The sequence below is a fragment of the Pseudonaja textilis genome, chromosome 2, assembly GCF_049901715.1.
Source record: "Pseudonaja textilis isolate UNSWEBS1 chromosome 2, rPseTex1.2, whole genome shotgun sequence".
NCBI lineage: Eukaryota > Metazoa > Chordata > Lepidosauria > Squamata > Elapidae > Pseudonaja > Pseudonaja textilis.
Genome location: NC_141991.1, coordinates 5,120,061 through 5,136,804, shown reverse-complemented (window position 1 = coordinate 5,136,804; position 16,744 = coordinate 5,120,061). Strand labels below are relative to the sequence as shown.

General features: G+C 43.7%; 1 protein-coding gene across 2 annotated transcripts in view; it reads right to left on the bottom strand.

The window, feature by feature from the left end:
• Positions 1–7,328, bottom strand: part of LOC113450211 (uncharacterized) — a 47,082-nt gene extending 39,754 nt beyond the window's left edge. For both annotated transcript variants that reach the window (XM_087927696.1, XM_087927697.1), the window contains exon 1: positions 7,132–7,328. The gene's annotated coding sequence lies outside the window, so the exon portion shown is untranslated. The remainder of the gene's footprint in view (positions 1–7,131) is intronic.
• Between the last annotated feature and the right edge of the window lie 9,416 nt (positions 7,329–16,744).

Below are 16,744 nucleotides of genomic sequence, written 5' to 3'. Positions count from 1 at the left end.
AACTCAAAAAATGACGAGCAACCACTATGTTGCACAAACAAGCAGATCTGCAATGACAACTGTTGTCATCAGCCATTTTTTTTCAGTGCTCACAATGTGCTCTGCAGACATTAACAGGCCAAAAAAGCTTTCAATCCTCATAAGAGATGCATTAGCAATAAACTGACTCGATAGGGCTTCTCTTAACAGACATTATGAATGCTGAGTTGCCATCGACTTATTATTTTTTAAATATGCTTAAGGAGAAAATTTGACTAATCCCTAAAAATATCCAGGCACTGCAGAATATTTGGCCTACTCAGACTGGATACAAGGCTTATGCCCTGTAACCCATGGCAGATACAGAAATTAGTTCCCACAAATAACTCTACTGGTGTGATTCTCAAGTGTAAAAGAAACACATCTTATATAGTGATACTTATAATTTAATGCTAAGTAGACCCCTCAAAAAAACAACTATGGGTAGTCCTTGACGTACAACCAGAATCGAATCAGAACTGTCTTTTCTTTTAAAAAAAATTCACAATTTTATCAAGTAAATCTTTAAAGCCTTGGACATGGTATGGTCGTCCTGATAATCCTGTTTGTCATACATATCATGGCCTAGAATACATGTTTTATATACATTTATACAGTATTTTCTATGTTTAATCATCCATTCTGCCAACCCTACTTTCTTTTGATTCTAGATCCTTCCTTTTTCCCCACCACTGATAGAATTTGTCCCATACTTTATAGTATTCTGTCTCATCTGTCTTTCATTTCTAAAGTTAATTTATCCATCTCAGCGCATGTCCATATCTTTTTTATTACTTCGCTTTCATCAGGAATTTCTTTATCTTTCCACTTTTGAGCAAAGGCTAACCTCGCTGCCTCATAATTACATGTATTATTAAATAGATCTCCTTTTTATTGCATTTTTCAAATCAGAAATCTCTGTTGCTAAGTGAGACATTTCTCAAGTGAGTTTTCCCCCATTTTATGACCTTTCCTTCCACAGCTGCTAAGTGAAACTGGCTTCCTCAGTGACTTTGCTTGTCAGAAAGGTCGCAAAAGGGATCACATGACCACAGGAGATACTGCCACAATCATAAATGTTAGTTGTCAAGCATCTGAACTTTGATCATGTGACCAAGGAGATACTTGCAAGGGTTGAAAATGGTCATAAGTCACTTTTTACGATGTTGTAATTTTGAACAATCACTAAATGTAAGTCGAGGGACTACCTGTACCAGGTGGTATATCTCTTTTCTCCAAGCGGACTACAGGGCCACAGTGACCTGTAATGGTGGTCAGATTTTATCCTGCAACTATGAGAATATAACAGCAAACAATATGCCATAGGGTTGGGTTTTACTAAAAAGTCTCCCTTCTTTTTTTATTTTTTCTTATGTGGATGGTTTCATGTTGTCTTTTGAATTCTTCCCTTATCAATGAAGGAAGAAGGATCTCCTGTCTACAAATTGGTCTAAGGCTGTAAAAAGTCACTTATATATTCCTGTCTTCTATGCATAAAAAGGTAAAGGTTTCCCTGGCACATACGTGCTAGTCATTTCCAGCTCTACAGGGCGCCAGGACTCATCTCCGTTACAAAGCCGAAGAGCCAGCATTGTCCGAAGAGGTCTCTGTGGTCATGTGGCCAGCATGACTAAATGCCGAAGGCGCACAAAGGAACACTGTTACCTTCCCACCAAAGTGGTCCCTATTTTTCTACTTGCATTTTTACGTGCTTTCGAACTGCTAGGCTGGCAGAAGCTGGGACAAGTAACGGGAACTCACTCCATTACGTGGCGCTAGGGATTCGAACCGCTGAACTGCTGACCTTTCTGATCGACAAGCTCAGCGTCTTAGCCACTGAGCCACCGCGTCCCCTTCTTTTAATACTTTCATTTGCAGACACGTCCACCAAAAGTGATGTCCTACTAAATTCTGTAATACAGGTAGTCCTTGACTAATAACAGTTCATTTGTATATACAATGTTTCCCTGAAAATAATAAGACCCTGTCTTATATTTTTTGCCACCAAAAAGGCACCAGATCTTATTTTCGGGGGAATGTCATCCACTGAGTAATCTCACTCGTGCACATTGCCCCGGCCTCCTTTGTGCTGTCAGGAACTTCTGCTTCTGTGGCCGGCAAGGCTTTCCTGAAGGCCTCTGCAGCCGATAACGGAGCTCCGGATCAATAGGGAGCTTTGTTATCAGCTACAGAGGCCTTCAGGAAAACCTTGTCAGCCGCAGAAAAAATAGGCCAGCAAGGCAGGTATCGGAGTGTGCGAGGCCTGGCTACAACTGTCCAAAAATAAGTAATAGGGCAGCTCCAACCCCCCATCCCCACCCTAGCTTAATTTTTAGCCGTGCATTCTGCAGCGAGCGGGATCTTAATTAGAGCTTATTTTGGGGGGGGGGGGGGTAGGGCTTATATTGGGCACCCCTGTAAAAATCAAGCTAGGACTTACTTTCAGGGTAGGTTGTATTTTCAGGGAAACAGGGTACCTGTACTTTTTTTTTCTGGTAAGCATACAGTGCAGTCACCTCTATACATTTCATCTGTACCACAAATACCTTTCTTATTAAATTCCACTCCACTAATATTTCTACCTGGATATCATCTATGACTGAAGCAGCGTGTTAATCAACGGCAGCCATTTGTCAACCCTGGCAACTTTAAGACCTGTGGACTTCAACTCCCAGAATTCTCCTAGCCATCCAAGCTGAAGATACCACAGAGCGATCTTTACATTCTCTATTGTCTCCAGAATGATGATTTATCATTTTTAAAAAATATATCTGTTTATAAAGTATTGTGTAGAAAGCTGAGGACCTCAACCATGTTACTAATTTAATTACTGCAGTAATTCATTTAACAAACATGGGCAAAAAAAAAAAGTCGTAAAATGGGACAAAACTCACTTAACCGGTTTCTCACTTAGCAACATAAATTCTGTGCTCCATTGTGGTCGTAAGTCGAGGACTACTGGTATTAAAGGATGGCCATTGCTTTGACATGATAAAAAAACCCACTGAGATAAAGAATAAAAGCAGCAAGAATACCAAGAATAGTAATAATATGCTGCTTTACCTCAATGAATGCATATTTTATTTATAAAACAAATCCCAACATTTAAGAGTTAAGTACAGTACAAACAATAGAATGACAAAGTACGAACAAGGTTGTATTCAAACTGAAATTGGCTAAAATAAAGACGTCAAAAGAACCTGCAAATACAAGTGGTCCTTCACTAACAACCACAGGTGAGCCCAACATTTCTGTGGTTAAGTGAGACATTTAAGTGACTTTTCTTGCCTCAATTGTTAAGTGAATCGCTGTGGTTGATAACATAGTAACTTGGTCAAGTGTCGCTTTTTTCAGTGCCATTGTTAACTTTGAACAGTCACTAAATAGAATAGAATTGGAGGTCTTCTAGTCTAACCTCCCCCCCTATTCAGGCAGGAAACCCTGTACTATTTCAGACAGATGGCTGTCCCGTCTCTTCTTAAAAGCCTCCACAACTTTTGGAGGCAAGTCGTTCCACTGATCAATTGTTCTCACTGTCAGGAAATTTCCCTTAATTCTAAGTTGCTTCTCTCCTTGATTAGTTTCCATCCATTGCTTCTTGTCCTGCCCTCAGGGGGCTTTGGAGAATAACTTTGATTCCCTCTTCTTCATGGCAACCCTACAGTTATTGGAAGACTGCTATCATGTCACCAACTGGATGCAGTATTCCAAATGTGCTTTTACCAAAGCTAATATAAAGTGGTGTTTGTTTTAAGTTGAGGATTTTACCTGTGGAAGAACAACTGTGGCAAAAGAAGGCAAAAACAGTACCAGTGGTGATAGGCAAAGCACTTTGGGTGCAGTCCCAAAACAACTGGGACTGAACTGGATGCAATGTCGAACGAAACTACTTGGCTACTGTAAGCCCTTGACAAAATCCCAACTGGTCAATTGCCAAAGGCAGCTTAAGTTAGAACAGTTTACATCTTGTGAAGGTACTTTTAACGCCATCAAGCAACAACATCAACCTCTCCCAAGATCTTGGGAAGGACTCAATCGTTGGATAAAAACGCCAACTCCAGACTAAACATCTGGCTGACTGCGCAATCGACAATATGCTGCTTTGTCTAAATCCATGCCTATTTCATTCACAAGCAGTTCGACAGGAGGTAAATACAACTTTGACCCTGGCTTTATACTTCAGTTTAGGCATTTATTCAAACAACTGAAACTCTCTCATACATATAACTCAAAACTCAGCCTTAAGCTTCTCCATCGTTGCTCAGTTTCTTCTGCTGAATTCAAAGGGGTTGACTTCCAAATTTGATTCTAGAGTCACCTTTATCAGTTGTTTGGCTACATAAATTTGAGATAGGCCTGTGGAGATTCTCAGTCATCCAGGTCGTGTTTGTCCCCAAAGTGCCTTTTTTTTTCCAAAAGGAAACTGGACTTTGTTTTTTCCTTGAAGACCTTTCGCTTCTCATCCAAGAAGCTTCTTCAGCTCTGACTGAATAGTGGAGGATGGAAAGATTTATATTGTTTGCAGTCATCTGGATGTTGGCATTTTTTCTTAAGAGTTGTTCAAGCCACTTAGGGGTTTATCTGTGCTCTCGGGGTCACCGAAATCAGGGTGCCAAAGGACTGTGTTGCATATAAATCCTTCCATCTTCCGTTCAGTCAGAACCAAAGAAGCAAAATGTCTTCAAGGAAAAACAAAGAAAGCCCGGTTGCCCTTTTTAAAAAAGCACTTTTGGGATAAATTTGGCAAATATACAGCTATCAAAGACCTTCACCATCTGATTAAATAAATCAACACTGCAGTCAACCTTGACCAAATGACTGGTCCAACCGGTTGCTTAATTGGAGCTTAAAGATTTTGAAGCATTCGCTTTCAAACTTTTTGCTCTCAAACCCTTTCCTGCTTTTAAAACCAACAAGGATCCCCAAAAGGGCTTTGGTTTGTATATGGGTTATCGTGTTCAATGTTTATATTACAAAATTAAAACTGATGCATTCGCCATCACTACGCCTGTCAGATGGGATTTTAATCTATCTTCTCTATCTGTATAAAAGCGAAATACCACTCACACATCATCACAAAATATCCCGAACCGGAAAGCCTACAAACTTGAAATTTGGCATGTATGTTCCTTTTGGCTTCTAGGTGCTCACTAAGAAAGGATTTTTCCAAATGACCATCAGAGCATTAGTACTTCCTATATTATTATTAACATGCTCTGATGCTGAGGAATTCCACACTCAGTCCCCCACCTGAAAAGAAATCTGTTCCAAATGCAAAACACATTTTAGTTTCACAGCACCAAGGAGCTTTAGTACAGAACAGTTGAGCTAAGCCACCTACAGGCTCCTTGCTGTCACCTTCTTGCTCACACACCAAGTACTGTTTCAGTTTCCAAACAGCCCTCAACCCTCTCTGGCCCACTGAAAGGACACTAGGCAGATGAATACCGATGGATGCTGGTAGGCAAAGGCAGAATCTTTTCCCTTTATTTTCCTCCCCCAAAACTAAACCTGGGCATAGTTTCGCAGCGAAACACGGATATCCAGCTTATATATGTTTTTCAACATAAACGGATTTGATGGGATCCAGAGACGGCCTTGGGGGGACCTCCAGGAATCTTAAGTGCACGCTTTGAGAAATACAGCTGGTCCTCGACTTACGGCCACCCTTGAACCCCCAAATTTCTGTGGCTTAAGTGACACATTTGTCAAGTTGAGTTTGGTCCCGTTGAACAACCTCTCTTGCCACCGTGGAAGTGAATCCCCGTCGTCGTTAAATCAGCAGCACGCTTTGTGAAATGAATCCCACTGACTTTTGTGCGGTGGCAAAAGACTGCGACCGTCACCAACGTTGAGTTCATGGGCAAGGATGTTGAATTGGGATCACCTGACCCACGGCAGGGGGGGAGGGGAGAGATATGGGTGGGGGGGAAATGCTGCAACAACGGTCGTTAAGTGTGAAAAAAAGGAAACAAACAGGTGTTTAAGTCCCCTATTTTTCTGTCCTTTGGGAAAACGGTCCCTTAAATGACTTGTCCCTTTTTGAATTCCCGAAATGATATTTAAGCCCAGGTCCAATGGAGGAGCTCAACCCTCGTTTTTTTTTCCTACAGGCAAATTCCTCGACTTACACAACAACTTCGCTTAGTGACCGCTCCGTGGGACAACGGCCCTGAGAAGGAAAAAAATAAATAAAAAAAAGCGAGCCAGGACTGGGGTTTTTTTCACACTTATAACGGCCACTTTCGGTATCCGCCCCCCCCCCCGCCTCACGGTCACGCGACTTCCATTCCAACCGACTCCCATTTATGACCGTTTGAGGCGTCCCGGGGTCACATACACAAACACACAAACACAAACAAACACACACACACACAGCCTCTTTCAGGCCACCTTCCGCCAAGCAAAGTCCAAGAGGGAAAAGGGGGAACCCGATTCGCTTCACAAACCGGGTTGCCCAATTTAACCACCTTGGGGGTGGGTGGGGGGGGGAAGGTGGTTTGATTCGCTGAACAAACCTCGGCGAGGGGGAAAAAAAAAAAAAAGGCCCGCCCGACGCCGCCCTTCACACGACCGACCGTCCCGCTTAGGCACGGAACTGGCGGGGCGCGGGGTGGGGTGGTCGAGGGCGGTCGTAAGTCGAAGCCCCACCCGGCCTCCGAGGTTTTTTTTTAAAACCATCCGGTCCCACAAGGCATTAAAAACCCAGCCAGGAAAGATGGAAGCTCGGCCTCGCCTCCCCTTGAAAAGAAAAACGAGGCGGCCTTAAAAAAAAAAAAAAGAAAGAAAGAAAAAGAAAAGAAAAAGCACGTTTTGGCGCCCCCGCTTCAAAATGGCTGGAAAGACGCCTTGGAAAAGGGATGTCCAAGGCCTCGGGGAGGGGAGGGGAGGGGGGAAACGGAGGCGGCGGCGGCGGAAACCGAAATAATAAATAATTAAAATATTTTTAAAAAAAAAACCTACAGGCACGACTCTTCCAATGGCGGGAAAGACCCTGCCGTGGCGGGGAAGTGGGGGGAGGGAGCGGAGGAAGGAAGATGGATACCTTCCCGGCCTCGCCGGCCCTGCAAGGACCGTGCGTGAGTGTGTGCATGTGTAAAAGCCCGCTCTCACCTTTGCTTTCCTCAAGGTTGCACCCGGCGGCGGAGAGGAAAGCGCTCCCCGGGCTGCTCGCCCCACGGAGCAGCCGAGCCCAAGGGCCTCACTTCTTGCAATGGGAGCATCCAATTCAGCAGGCGACGTCCATAGGGCGCGCACCGGCCTTTCTCTCTCTCTCTCTCTCTCTCTGTGTCTCGTCGCTTCCTTCGCCCAGAGCATGCCGGGAACTGTAGTTTTAGTCAGCGCTCGGCTACGGGAAGACGGAAGGGACAAAAAAAATTTGAAGTCCAGCCCTGCTATTATGTCCTGGAGGGTCATGAATTAATCCCATCACCCTGGAGCTGGAGGTCTTTTGTCTTGTAGATAGGCTGGCTCAGTCCTTCTTTAATGGTCACCAAATATCTTCTGCGGGGACAGGGAGCTGCTTTCTGTCTTTAAAAACATCTTTCTCCTTTTCTCATCCAGGGAAATATAATATTCTGCCTTTTTAATATTTCTCAAAAGGATTTATCATTAAGGATTTAAAAAAAAAGAGGTCTTACAAACTGTTGAAGATGAGAATGTTTTTAATTGTTTTCTATTTTTTCTTTCTATTTTCTATTTCTTTCTATTTTCTTCTGCCTTTTTTCTTTTCTTTTTTTCATTTGTGTATGTGTTGTCGGTTTGTTTTAATTATAAAAGCAATAAAATTATATATATATATATATATATATATATATATATATATATATATATATATATATATATTTGTTTTCTGAGGTTCTCATGGTATTTATGTGTGGATCTTTGGTTGTTCGGGTTTTCTCCCGCGTAAGATTCGAAGTATCTAGGCAACGTTTCGATGAAGTCTCATTCATCATCTTCAGGCTTCTGTCTCCGGCTCTGTGCTTCTCAGAGTGATGTGAGATTGCAGCTGCTTTTTCCTTTTAACTGCTAGTGGGTTTTAACTTTTAACTGCTAGTGCTAGTTTAACTATCGCCAAAACCAAACACTTCAACAGCAGAATAATCAGAGAAGCCATAGAGATAGAAAAACGCCCACACAGCATGAACAAACGAGATGACACCTCCCGCCTTCCAGCCATTTGGAAACCCGCCCTCATGAACAGATGAGTACCTAACATGAAGAAGGACACCAGACCCACACCCATGAGAGCCACACAAGATGCCACCACCACACTTCCATGTAGAAAACAGACTCACACCCACTCAGAAGATGAGACACGACCATGGACCAGAAGCTGCACTGCAGCTGCATCACTACCCACTTCAAACCCCTCCGAGCCATACATGAAGCAAACCGACACCCACTATGAAGATGCAGCACGACCACGAACTCGAAGCCAAAGAGCAAGATCACAGCTCACCAACTCAAATCCCCCAGCAACTAAGACTAACCTGAGCACAACCAAGCCCCCACCTGAACAGAACACACCTCCAACCAATCAGAACACGGCTAACCCCCCAACCAATCAGAACACAGCCAAACCCCCTACCAATGAGAACACACCCCCACCCAATCAGAACACAGCCAAGCCCCCACCCAATCAAGTCCCACCCCACTAGCAGTTAAAGGAAGAAGCAGCTGCAATCTCACATCACTCTGAGAAGCACAGAGCCGGAGACAGAAGCCTGAAGATGATGAATGAGACTTCATCGAAACGTTGCCTAGATACTTGAATCTTACGCGGAGAAAACCCGAACAACCAAAGATCCATATATATATATATATATATATATATATATATATATATATATATATATATATATATATATATATCAAAATATTTCATTCTCCTAGGAGAGGGGTTGGTGCTAACTTTCTATACCATGGTTAATGCATTTACAAATAGCCTGCAGGACAAAACTCAGATCTTAAGGAAGGAGGAACATGAACCTTTACCAAATTTTAAATAATAATGCAAAAACCAACCTCACCTATTAGAGCTTTATTTCGATACGATGCAGAGACAACACAAATTAAAAACTGTTTGATCAAACGGACGCACAATTTTAAAAACAACACCTTAGTGGGAAGAATTAATAGACTTGAGTCTCATAGGACTCACAACAACTCACACCTGAAAGGAAAATTTGTACAAAATGTGGCCCTGGAAAAAACAGTTTGATCCGTGCTAAATTGGAACCGGGGATGACTCGACCTTCTGGGGGTTGGAAGAAGAGACATTCTGAGGGCTTGGTAGGACTTCTAGATTTTTTTATGGGGTGGGGGGGTGACAGTGGGGGTTGGGCCAGGGGTGGAGTTCAAAAATACCAGCAACTGGTTTGCTGCCCAGTTGCTGGGTGGGCGTGGCCATGGTGGGCGTGGCCTACCATAACTTCTGGGAGGGCTGTTTTTCACCTTCCCAAGGGTCCGGAGGCTTCTCTCGAGCCTCTGGGAAGGCGAAAACGGCCTCCCCCGGGCTCTTGAGGGCCTCCAGAAGCCGAAAACAGGTCCGTTTCTGGACTTCTGGAAGGCCTGTTTTTCCACCTCCCAGAGCCTCCATGCCGACCCCACACTTACTGGCATCAAAAATGGGTTGTGTGGAGACTCCTGGGAGGGGAGGGGAAGGATGAGCAGGGCCAGCCAGTCAGTTCAAATACTGGTTCGGCAAACTACATGCAACTTTAACATCCAGTTTGCCTGAACTGATCCAAGCCAGTCGAATCTCACCCCGGTGGTAACAATTTTTGAAACACGCCACTGCCAGACACCCCGCAAGGGGTTATGAGGTCGTTAAAAGATTATTGCAGCCGAAATAAACCTAAACCAAAGTAATCCCCACATCAGGCAGGGAATATGGGAAGTTGTAGCTCGAGGGCAAATGGAAGAGACCCCCTTGGATAAATTACTTGAGGCCTGGGACGAAAGGCAAGTGTCTGTCCTGACTGGAATGCATAAAAAAGAAGCGAAAAGAATTTGCAAAAAGTGGGCTTTATTGCGAGATGACACGTGTAGACAAATTTGGCCTGATAGCGGTACTTTAGATTATAAAACCCTGAAAGCACTTAGAACACGCATTAAACCCAGCCAAATACCCTATTGGTACTGATGGGCTGAGATGGCTAGGACCAAAGACCTGACCGAGGGAAAAACCTGAAACCCATTCCCTGGAAGGAAAGACTGAGGCGCGGATTATGGCTCCCCTTTTAAGCAAACCAGTGCCAGGCAGAAATAGGGGACAATTAGAATACGTTTTAACCCACACTCCCTTCTCTGCCTCTGACTTGGTCATCTGGAAAAAGGATACCCCAGCTTTCAGGGCTGATCCTCCAACAGTAATTCAAACCCTGAAATCTATCATAGACAGCCATAATCCATCCTGGGGTGATATGACCCAGCTGCTACAAGTCTTTCTAACTAAAGATGAACTATTAAAAACATTTGAAAAAAACAGACCAAATAGCTAAACTACCAACTATCCCTGGACAGGCAGCCCCAGCCGGCATCGCATGGTCAGTACATCGCCCTGACTGGGACTACAATGATACCAATCACTGGGGTGAATACACAAGAGCAAAAAATAACTTACTAGAAGCTTTAGAGGAAATAGGTAAAAAGCCTTTAAACTGGTTAGAATTTCAAAAAACAACACAAAGAGAAAAGGAAAACCCTGATGCCTTTTGGGTCCGCCTGTCAGAAGCAGCTATTGCATATGCCCATCTGGACCTGCCTGAAGGACCAAAGGATTTTAGCTTCAGCCTTCGTGGACCAGTCCACCGTGAATATCAAAGAGCATTTCCACCGCTTTGTCTCTAAACTGGCCAACCTTAGAAATAGCAGAGTTGCGCAGGATCGCTAACTTTGTCTACGATCAAAGAGACAAACTGAAAGAGGAAGAGAAAGATAGGAAAAGGAGGATAGAAAAACATGAGGACTTAAAAATGTTTGCTGTAATGCAACATGATGCCAGACAAACGCCAGGTAAAACCCCCTATAATTCAAGGAAATGCTGGCATTGTGATAAAGCAGGATGGCCGCAAGGCAAATGCTAGCATTGCTATAGGTGCGGACAGGAAGGGCATTTCAGCAGGCAATGTTGGCAACATGCCTCCTGCAACCGGTATCACCCACCACCTAGGAACATGAGGCCAGGCAATAATCCAGTCCATTACACTGAACAACAAAGCTTTAATCATCATGCACCACCCAGCGCTCCTTTTCCTCAAATAAATCATAACAATGGACCTCAATGGGAGCAAAGAAGGGAAAATGACCTACCCCTTTCCTGACTAGAACATGAGAATGAAAACACTGAATTCATGGCTACCTTTAACGGGCTGGCTATTTCCCTAAAAAAAAAAAAAAAAAAAGGCCCTGAAGGGGAACCCATTGTCACCATTCTTATAGGAGGAAAAAAATACAATTGCTTAGTTGACACTGGAGCCACCTCCTCATTAATTACTGAACCACCATATAAAGCTTCAGTGGCTGAAGGGGCTTGGGAGGGGGAGTTGGTGGGGTGGGGGGAGTGTGTGTGTGTGTGTGTGTGGGGGGAAATAATCCCTGTAGAATTTGCCCACAACGTAACAGTAGAACTAGGACCTTTCACAGTAGCTCAAGGGGCTGTCCCCTGCTTAAGAGCCGTGGCAGCTACAGTCAAACTTGTGAAACGATCTAAGGATTTAGGACTAGGACATCCACTATTGCTGAAAGTCCCCCATGAAGTTCTTTGCGATTCTCTTAAAGGCTTGAATTCGACCTCCCATGCCCTGGATGCCCTTAACAGAGAACTGAGGGTGGTCAGAGAAGCCACCCTGGGGAATAAGGCAGCAATAGACTTCCTCCTCTTGAAGCATAATTATGGCTGCGAAACAAGTAAGTACGTTGGTGAGAGTGTGTAGTTCGGTTTTTTGGTGTTGTTCATCGGCTACACCCCAAAATACAATTCACCATGGAAACAGAAGCCAACAATCAACTTCCCTTCCTAGATGTCTTGGTATACAAAAGATCCAATGGCTCCCTAGGACACACCATCTACCAGAAGAAAACACATACAAACCGCTATCTACATGCACTCTCACACCACCACCCAGCACAGATCAATTCCGTAGCCAATGCACTCATCTCCAGAACAAAATGCTTAGCCGATGAACAACACCAAAAAACCGAACTACACACTCTCACCAACGTACTTACAGCCAATGGATTCCAAAGAAAGAAGATTACCCACCTAATCCAAAAAGAAACCCCAACCAAAATCCAAGACAGAGAACAAGAAAAGCAGCAAAGCCCTCCTCCCATATATAAAAGGCACTACAGACAAAATCAGCAAGATCCTCCAAAAACACAACATCAAAACAGCATTCTGCACAAACAGAAAAATATCCACCATCCTAAGAAACCCCAAAGACAAAATCGAATTAGAAAACCAAGGAGTATACGAAATCCCCTGCACTGCCTGCCCTACCACATACATTGGACAAACTAACAGAAGAATAAGTGCACGCATTGAAGAACATAAGAACTCAATCAAAAAAGAAGAAATGACCTCTTCCCTGGTCCAACACCTCAAAGCCACAGGACATGAAATTGATTTTAAAAATACCAGAACTATCGCCAAAACCGAACACTTCAACAGCAGAATAATCAGAGAAGCCATAGAGATAGAAAAACGCCCACACAGCATGAACAAACAAGATGACACCTCCCGCCTTCCAGCCATTTGGAAACCCGCCCTCATGAACAGACGAGTACCTAACATGAAGAAGGACACCAGACCCACACCCATGAGAGCCACACAAGATGCCACCACCACACTTCCATGTAGAAAACAAACTCCACCCACTCAGAAGATGAGACACGACCATGGACCAGAAGCTGCACGGCAGCTGCATCACTACCCACTTCAAACCCCTCCGAGCCATACATGAAGCAAACCGACACCCACTATGAAGATGCAGAAGGACCACGAACTCGAAGCCAAACAGCAAGATCACAACTCACCAGCTCAAATCCCCAGCAACTAAGACTAACCTGAGCACAACCAAGCCCCCACCTGAACAGAACACGCCTCCAACCAATCAGAACACGGCTAACCCCCAACCAATCAGAACACAGCCAAACCCCTACCAATGAGAACACACCCCCACCCAATCAGAACACAGCCAAGCCCCCACCCAATCAAGTCCCACCCCCACTGGCAGTTAAAAGGAGGAAACAGCTGCAATCTCACATTACTCTGAGAAGCACAGAGCCGGAGACAGAAGCCTGAAGATGATGAATGAGACTTCATCGAAACGTTGCCTAGATACTTGAATCTTACGCGGGAGAAAACCCGAACAACCAAAGATCCATATATATATATATATATATATATATATATATATATATATATATATATATATTATATATTCTTATATATAATTTGCTGCATTTTATAATGGGCCCTTTATAATGGCCTTTTATAAAATTGGTTCGGCACTCGAACGCAGATCTGATTTTCCATGTGGCCCCTGACATAAATTAATTGCCCACCCCTGTTTTACAGTATCCTGCCCTTGCCACCCACACCAAGCCACGCCATGCCCACCAAGCCACATCCACAGAACCAGTAGTAAAAAAAATTGAATTCCCACCACTGGTTGTCACACTATAAAAAAAGTTGCTGAGACTCTACAAAGAGTATAGAGAAGAGCAACAAAGATGATTAGGAGACTGAAGGCTAAAACATGAAGAACAGTTGCAGGAACTGGGTATGTCTAGTCTAGTGAAAAGAAGGGCTAAGGATGACATGATAGCAGTGTCCCAATATCTCAGGGGCTGCCCCAAAGAAAAGGGAGTCAAGCTATTCCCCAAAGCACCTGAAGGCCGGACAAGGAGCAACTGAGGGAAACTAATCAAGGAGAGAAACAACCTAGAATTAAGGAGAAATTTCCTGACAGAAAAATTAATCAATGCAACCATTTGCCTCCAGAAGGTTTTGAATGCTCCAACACTGGAGGTTTGTAAAGAAGACATTGGACAACCATTTGCCTGAAAATGGTATAGGGTATGTAGGAAGTTAGCACCCACCCCTCTCCTAGAAAATTGAAATAGCCTAGGAAATATTAAAAAGGCAGAATATTTCCTCTAAAAAGAGTAGAAATTCAGAAGCGAAACTCGCCCCAGAAGCAGAATCTCACCCCCACCTCTGTTAATGGGTGGGCCAGAATACTTTACATAACAAGGAACTCCAGGTAAAGCTATAGCAATTGCCAAAAGCCCTTTTAAGGGCATAATCATCAGGCTAGACTGGAACTCAGGACAGCCTACAGAGTTGCCCCTGGGAGTCTGACAACCAATTAGAAAACAAGCTCCAATTCAAATCCCAACGGAGGGTATAAAACCCAGGCACTCTATGCACCTCAAGCCCTTTTTTTCTTGATCTCTTCTCACCTTGAAGCATGTATTCACCCTTCTCTGGAGCTCCAGGCCATGTGATCCTGTCCACCATTAAACCATCTTTCCAAACAGCCTCCATGTTTCCAGTGTCTTTTTCCTCACTTGGAACTGAACCCAGAAGGATATTTCTTTCAACCGGTATATGCCTGAGAAGGGGATTGAACTAGAAGGCCTCCAACTCTGTTATTCTGTTCCTTCATTCTAATTAGCAGGACTCATCCTGCTCTCTTTCATTGCTTTTGAACCAAGCTGTAGCTGGTGGATTTTGGGGGACTCTGGAATAAACCAGGACATCCTCCAGAATTGAGGTGTGGAAAGGGAACTTCATGAGGACAGTGGTGACACCCAAGCAGGAAAAGCCCAAAGGGAACATCAGGCCAGCCATAAAACGAACTTGCATAGGAAAAGAGATTTAATAAAAGGTATTGGAAGAAGCCCCCTAGACAAAAGTCAAGTAAAGAAAGCTAGGGAAACAAGAAAAAGAAATCCCTTACAAACAAAAGGTCATGCCAAATCAGCAAAACAAATAGACAAAAGACACAAAATAAATTCCATAGCAGACAGGAGATTGCCACAAAACAAATATAAGAAAACATTAGGACGAAACTGATAATCCAATCAAACCACCCTGCGGAGTTTACCCTCCGGTGGAAATGAAGACAACCCCCGACAGGATTTAAAACATTAAGAAATACAAACACAAGCACGCACACACAAAAGGAGAAAAAGGTATAAAAATCAGGGGTTTATTATACAAAGATGGCTAGCCCCAGGAACGCAGACTTCTTGCTATCTCTTGCCTTCCTGAAAAATAAACCAGCTTCCAAGCAGTTGTCTGTGTCCTTGCACCGAAGTTCTCCCAGCAGGAAAATCGAGCCCTCAGAAGAAAGGCATTTTCAAGCCTTTCAACAAAACAAACAAAAAAACACTTATAGTTTAACATATATGGTATTCAGCTTTGTTTGGGTATTTTCCCACGTCATTATAGTTGTGCTTTTAAAGTTGTAGCAACGTTTTGGCAGAATCTCATCTGCCATCATCAGGCTTCTGTACTGTGTTCGTCTGTGAGTGAGACTTTTACAGTTGTTTCAGTTTTAAATTTGGGGCTAGCCTACCGCTGTGCCAGAATGTTTTTTTCTTCATCCTGATTTGTTGGGAGTCTTGGTCTGTGTTTATTGGTCTTGGAGTTTGCTGTGTTCTGCTTGATTGGTGTTTCTAATATCTTCTGTCTGTTTTGTGGCTTTTTTTGTGTCTTGATTGGCTGGCAACATTGTGTTCCTGTATTGGAGGCTTTTAGTGCAGCTTGGCTCCTAGTAAATGGACGGCTATCATTTGTTAGGAAGCTAGGTTTCATCTGGGTGCCTGGTTGGGGTGTTTTTGAGCTGGAGATATCAGGGGGGATCTGTTTGTGCCCAGGTGTTTGCCTCCGGCTCAAACACACCCCAACCAGGCACCCAGATAAAACCTAGTTTCCTAACAAATGATAGCCATCCATCTACATATATATATATACATATATGTTCTGTCTCACCTTTCTTCTTTCTCAAAAGATGAAAGAGTACAAACTCACACAAACAGGCAGGCAAGCGGACTCGGGCTTCACAGAGTTAATTCTTTTGAACTGATAATGTCCTTGGCATTCCAACATGCTCTGCCTGCCAAGTCCGAATTGATAACAAGTAAAAAGCTACTCACAGAGAATTACAAGGCAAACTACAAGAATCATTCACAACGAAAAACCTGAAGTAAGATTAAACTTTGTCTCGTACAAAGTTCTAGCCGACAACACACCCACTTTTATCCCCTGTGGGGTGTGGCTCAATGACTCAGCTCACTCTCTGACCCTCCCACGCCTCCTATGTTGCTGCTCACTTTTCTCCCTAGGACGGTGCCTAGGATCAAGCTAACACTCTTCCTCTTTACTCCCTGTCAGTGGCTGCTCCGATATGCCTTCCTCCTGATTAATCTCAGGCTGTTCCTCTCGGTTGTCTGATGGAACCTGAGGCATTATCAGGGAGGAAGGCATTCCCAGTTCCTCCTCCTCATCTTCCAAGTCCTCTTCCTCTAACAGCACAGGCTCGGGAATCGGAGCCACAACATACATACATACATACATACATACATACATACATACATACATGTTATTCAGCTTTGTTCGGGTATTTTCCCATGTCATTGTAGTTGTGCTTTTAAAGTTGTAGAAACATTTCGGCAGAATCTGATCTGCCATCATCAGGCCTCTGTA